Raw genomic sequence first — 6,571 nt, 5'->3', positions numbered from 1 at the left:
TAAACTGGCTAGAGTTAGCCTACACAAGCTAATGTTATTCTGAACAAGCTGATGTTAGCCGAGTAAGATAGCTTTAGCTTAAACAAGCCAACATTAGACTGAGCTGGGGTGACTTTAGCTTGCTACCATCACGTTGTTAGCATTAACGAGCTTAAGTTATTCCAGACAAGCTAGTTTTACTCTAAACAAGCTAGCATTAGCATAGCAGTAAAAGCTTCTTCTAAAGGGATGTCAATACACCAGATAGCCTATGTGGAAGTTGGTATGAAATTTCACAACTGATAAAACAAAAGCTGCTGCTAACACACATGCACAAACCTACCATCACTCCGTTAGCGTTAACGAGCTAAAGTTATTCCAAACAAGCTAGTTTTACTCTAAACAAGCTAGCATTAGCATCAACAAGCCAACTCGTGTTAGCCTAAACTGGCTAGAGTTAGCCTACACAAGCTAATGTTATTCTGAACAAGCTGATGTTAGCCAAGTAAGATAGCTTTAGCTTAAACAAGCCAACATTAGACTGAGCTGGGGTGACTTTAGCTTGCTACCATCACGTTATTAGCATTAACGAGCTTAAGTGATTCCAGACAAGCTAGTTTTACTCTAAACAAGCTAGCATTAGCATAGCAGTAAAAGCTTCTTCTAAAGGGATGTCAATACAACAGATAGCAGATGTGGAAGTTGGTATGAAATTTCACAATTGATAAAACAAAAGCTGCTGCTAACACAGTAAGCTAATACACATGAACAAACCTACCATCACTTTGTTAGCGTTAACGAGCTAAAGTGATTCCAAACAAGCTAGTTTTACTCTAAACAAGCTAGCATTAGCATCAACAAGCCAACTTGTGTTAGCCTAAACTGGCTAGAGTTAGCCTACACAAGCTAATGTTATTCTGAACAAGCTGATGTTAGCAGAGTAAGCTAGCTTTAGCTTAAACAAGCCAACATTAGACTGAGCTGGGGTGACTTTAGCTTGCTACCATCACGTTGTTAGCATTAACGAGCTTAAGTTATTCCAGACAAGCTAGTTTTACTCTAAACAAGCTAGCATTAGCATAGCAGTAAAAGCTTCTTCTAAAGGGATGTCAATACACCAGATAGCCTATGTGGAAGTTGGTATGAAATTTCACAACTGATAAAACAAAAGCTGCTGCTAACACACATGCACAAACCTACCATCACTCCGTTAGCGTTAACGAGCTAAAGTTATTCCAAACAAGCTAGTTTTACTCTAAACAAGCTAGCATTAGCATCAACAAGCCAACTCGTGTTAGCCTAAACTGGCTAGAGTTAGCCTACACAAGCTAATGTTATTCTGAACAAGCTGATGTTAGCCGAGTAAGATAGCTTTAGCTTAAACAAGCCAACATTAGACTGAGCTGGGGTGACTTTAGTTTGCTACCATCACTTTGTTAGCGCTAATGAGCTAAAGTGATTCCAAACAAGCTAGTTTTACTCTAAACAAGCTATCATTAGCATAGCAGTAAAAGCTTCTTCTAAAGGGATGTCAATACAACAGATAGCAGATGTGGAAGTTGGTATGAAATTTCACAATTGATAAAACAAAAGCTGCTGCTAACACAGTCAGCTAATACACATGAACAAACCTACCATCACTTTGTTAGCGTTAACGAGCTAAAGTGATTCCAAACAAGCTAGTTTTACTCTAAACAAGCTAGCATTAGCATCAACAAGCCAACTTGTGTTAGCCTAAACTGGCTAGAGTTAGCCTACACAAGCTAATGTTATTCTGAACAAGCTGATGTTAGCAGAGTAAGCTAGCTTTAGCTTAAACAAGCCAACATTAGACTGAGCTGGGGTGACTTTAGCTTGCTACCATCACGTTGTTAGCATTAACGAGCTTAAGTTATTCCAGACAAGCTAGTTTTACTCTAAACAAGCTAGCATTAGCATAGCAGTAAAAGCTTCTTCTAAAGGGATGTCAATACACCAGATAGCCTATGTGGAAGTTGGTATGAAATTTCACAACTGATAAAACAAAAGCTGCTGCTAACACACATGCACAAACCTACCATCACTCCGTTAGCGTTAACGAGCTAAAGTTATTCCAAACAAGCTAGTTTTACTCTAAACAAGCTAGCATTAGCACCAACAAGCCAACTCGTGTTAGCCTAAACTGGCTAGAGTTAGCCTACACAAGCTAATGTTATTCTGAACAAGCTGATGTTAGCCAAGTAAGATAGCTTTAGCTTAAACAAGCCAACATTAGACTGAGCTGGGGTGACTTTAGCTTGCTACCATCACGTTGTTAGCATTAACACAAGTTGGCTTGTTGATGCTAATGCTAGCTTGTTTAGAGTAAAACTAGCTTGTCTGGAATAACTTAAGCTCGTTAATGCTAACAACGTGATGATAGCAAGCTAAAGTCACCCCAGCTCAGTCTAATGTTGGCTTGTTTAAGCTAAAGCTAGCTTACTCTGCTAACATCAGCTTGTTCAGAATAACATTAGCTTGTGTAGGCTAACTCTAGCCAGTTTAGGCTAACACAAGTTGGCTTGTTGATGCTAATGCTAGCTTGTTTAGAGTAAAACTAGCTTGTTTGGAATCACTTTAGCTCGTTAACGCTAACAAAGTGATGGTAGGTTTGTTCATGTGTATTAGCTTACTGTGTTAGCAGCAGCTTTTGTTTTATCAATTGTGAAATTTCATACCAACTTCCACATCTGCTATCTGTTGTATTGACATCCCTTTAGAAGAAGCTTTTACTGCTATGCTAATGATAGCTTGTTTGGAGTAAAACTAGCTTGTTTGGAATCACTTTAGCTCATTAGCGCTAACAAAGTGATGGTAGCAAGCTAAAGTCACCCGAGGCTCAGTCTAATGTTGGCTTGTTTAAGCTAAAGCTATCTTACTTGGCTAACATCAGCTTGTTCAGAATAACATTAGCTTGTGTAGGCTAACTCTAGCCAGTTTAGGCTAACACGAGTTGGCTTGTTGGTGCTAATGCTAGCTTGTTTAGAGTAAAACTAGCTTGTTTGGAATAACTTTAGCTCGTTAACGCTAACGGAGTGATGGTAGGTTTGTGCATGTGTGTTAGCAGCAGCTTTTGTTTTATCAGTTGTGAAATTTCATACCAACTTCCACATAGGCTATCTGGTGTATTGACATCCCTTTAGAAGAAGCTTTTACTGCTATGCTAATGCTAGCTTGTTTAGAGTAAAACTAGCTTGTCTGGAATAACTTAAGCTCGTTAATGCTAACAACGTGATGGTAGCAAGCTAAAGTCACCCCAGCTCAGTCTAATGTTGGCTTGTTTAAGCTAAAGCTAGCTTACTCTGCTAACATCAGCTTGTTCAGAATAACATTAGCTTGTGTAGGCTAACTCTAGCCAGTTTAGGCTAACACAAGTTGGCTTGTTGATGCTAATGCTAGCTTGTTTAGAGTAAAACTAGCTTGTTTGGAATCACTTTAGCTCGTTAACGCTAACAAAGTGATGGTAGGTTTGTTCATGTGTATTAGCTTACTGTGTTAGCAGCAGCTTTTGTTTTATTAGGGTCCGGGCAGCTAAGCTGCCGGGACACTATTGTATTCCGAGGAATTCTTCTTTCTTTCTTTCTTTCTTTAGGGTCCGGGCAGCTAAGCTGCCGGGACACTATTGTATTCCTAGGAATTCTTCTTCTTTAGGGTCCGGGCAGCTAAGCTGCCGGGACACTATTGTATTCCTAGGAATTCTTTCTTTCTTTCTTTCTTTCTTTCTTTCTTCCAAGGAAGTCATACTTCCCATGGGCGAAAACTCACCAAACTTTGCACAAAGGTTCAGTCCCATGCCAGATTCACTCAACTCCAAGGACATGTGCCCCCCCCTCCTAGGGGGGGCACAATAAGCGTTTAAATTTAAAAACTTTAAAAATTCCTACCAAACCAACGGTAGATGCTACAGTGTTGAAACTTCACCACAATGTAGCCTCAATACTGCTGAAACTTTTGTCCACTTAAACTTATTACAAATTATGAAGTCCATCACTCTGTTTTTTTCAATAACTGTAAAACTTTTAAAATGTATCTCCTCCCACAATTTTTGCTCAATTGTCACCAAACTTGCTACAGAGCATCTCCAGACCGTCCTCCACAAAACTTGTTTCTCGGATTTTTGATTAAGCAAAAATTGAGCCTACAGTGCATGAAAACGTTTGACTGTAAACAGTACTGTAAACATATACCATCAAATTCTTGCTAAATACATTTTCAAACTTCCTGAAAAAAAAATGACAATATTCTGGAGTCATGGTTGATGAAGTTTAGCAAATATCAGAATTTTACTTCAAAAACTGAATTTTTGAGAACATTTTGAATTCTGCTCTCATGGGAACAACTGCAGCCAATGTGAGAGTGGAATTTTTAAACATCAGATTTTCTCTTATGAAGCAAAACACTTATCATTAAAAACAAATCACCAACATTTCCATGCTGTCAAGATGCAATTTATGTATTATCAGATTTTTGTTTAGATGACTGAATTATTGACATTTTGACCATTTCATCACAACAGCTGCCCGGGCACTGACTCACCTGAGTGGATAAATGAAGCTACACAGCAGGTCTCACTACCAGCCAATTAGCTCAGCGAGTTAAGCGCTGGTTCTTGGTGTCAGAGATTGTGAGTTCGAGACCCAGCGAGGGTGATGATGATGATGACAGATCAAAATGTCAGATGTTCTCAAGCTGTTTTGCTGTCTAAATGCAATTTATGTATTAACAGATTTTTGTTTAGATAACAGAAATCTGCGTTCACAACAGCTGCCCGGACACTGACTCCCTGAGTCTATTTGAGAAGACACACACCAGGTTTCACTTCCAGATAATTAGCTCACTGAGTTAAGTGCTGGTTCTTGGTGTCAGAGGTTGTGAGTTCGAAACCCAGCCAGGGTGATGATGATGATGACAGATCAAAATGTCAAATGTCTTCAACACAAAACACAAGACAATTGTCCTAATGGTGGCATCACAGCAAGCTTCTAAATTTAAAAATTCAAATAGCTTGGACTGGACCATCTGCGAAGGCTCCTAACATCTTAGACTCATAGTAGATGTTTGACAAATACATATCATTATTTTACCTCAAAAACTGATTTTTCTTTTTCTGCCTACACGACAGTGAATGGCTTATTCATTTTGTGAAGCCACTGTTGAACTGCCACTTGTCAATTAGCTCAGTGCGATAGACAATGGTCTTTGGTTCCTTAGGTTGTGGGTTCAATCCTCAACTGATGCAAATTGGACATTATAAGGACAACTGTCTTGTCTTCCTATTCTCCTGTTTGTTGCTCAGAATTGCCTAAATTTGCCCAAAAGTAGCCCGGACCCGACCCATCGCTGCGCAGCAGCTATAATTAGGGTCCGGGCAGCGCAGCTGACAGGACACTATTGTATTCCTAGGAATTCTTCTTCTTCTTCTTTCTTTCTTTCTTTCTTTCTTTCTTTCTTTCTTTCTTTCTTCTTCCAAGGAAGTCATACTTCCCATGGGCGAAAACTCACCAAACTTTGCACAAAGGTTCAGTCCCATGCCAGATTCACTCAACTCCAAGGACATGTGCCCCCCCCTCCTAGGGGGGGCACAATAAGCGTTTAAATTTAAAAACTTTAAAAATTCCTACCAAACCAACGGTAGATGCTACAGTGTTGAAACTTCACCACAATGTAGCCTCAATACTGCTAAAACTTTTGTCCACTTAAACTTATTACAAATTATGAAGTCCATCACTCTGTTTTTTTCAATAACTGTAAAACCTTTTAAATGTATCTCCTCCCACAATTTTTGCTCAATTGACACCAAACTTGCTACAGAGCATCTCCAGACTGTCCTCCACAAAACTTGTTTCTCGGATTTTTGATTAAGCAAAAATTGAGCCTACAGTACATGAAAACGTTTGACTGTAAACAGTACTATAAACATATCCCATCAAATTCTTGATAAATACATTTTCAATCTTCCTGAAAAAAAATGACAATATTCTGGAGTCATGGTTGATGAAGTTTAGCAAATATCAGAATTTTATCTCAAAAACTGAATTTTTGAGAACATTTTGAATTCTGCTCTCATGGGAACAACTGCAGTCAATGTGAGAGTGGAATTTATAAACATCATATTTTCTCTTATGAAGCAAAACACTTATCATTAAAAACAAATCACCAACATTTTCATGCTGTCAAGATGCAATTTATGTATTATCAGATTTTTGTTTAGATGACTGAATTTCTGAAATTTTGACCATTTCATCACAACAGCTGCCCGGGCACTGACTCACCTGAGTGGATAAATGAAGCTACACAGCAGGTTTCACTACCAGCCAATTAGCTCAGCGAGTTAGAAGCTGGTTCTTGGTGTCAGAGGTTGTGAGTTCAAGACCCAGCAAGGGCGATGATGATGATGATGATGACAGATCTAAATGTCAGATGTCCTCAATCTGTTTTGCTGTCTAAATGCAATTTATGTATTAACAGATTTTTGTTTAGATAACAGAATTTCTGACTTAATGACCATTTTTGAAATCTGCGTTCACAACAGCTGCCCGGGCACTGACTCACCTGAGTGGATAAATGAAGCTAC

Source organism: Trachurus trachurus (assembly GCF_905171665.1).
Source record: "Trachurus trachurus genome assembly, chromosome: 15".
Classification (NCBI taxonomy): Eukaryota; Metazoa; Chordata; class Actinopteri; order Carangiformes; family Carangidae; genus Trachurus; species Trachurus trachurus.
The sequence above is the reverse complement of the archived record's forward strand: the minus strand, read 5'-3'. Positions refer to the sequence as shown.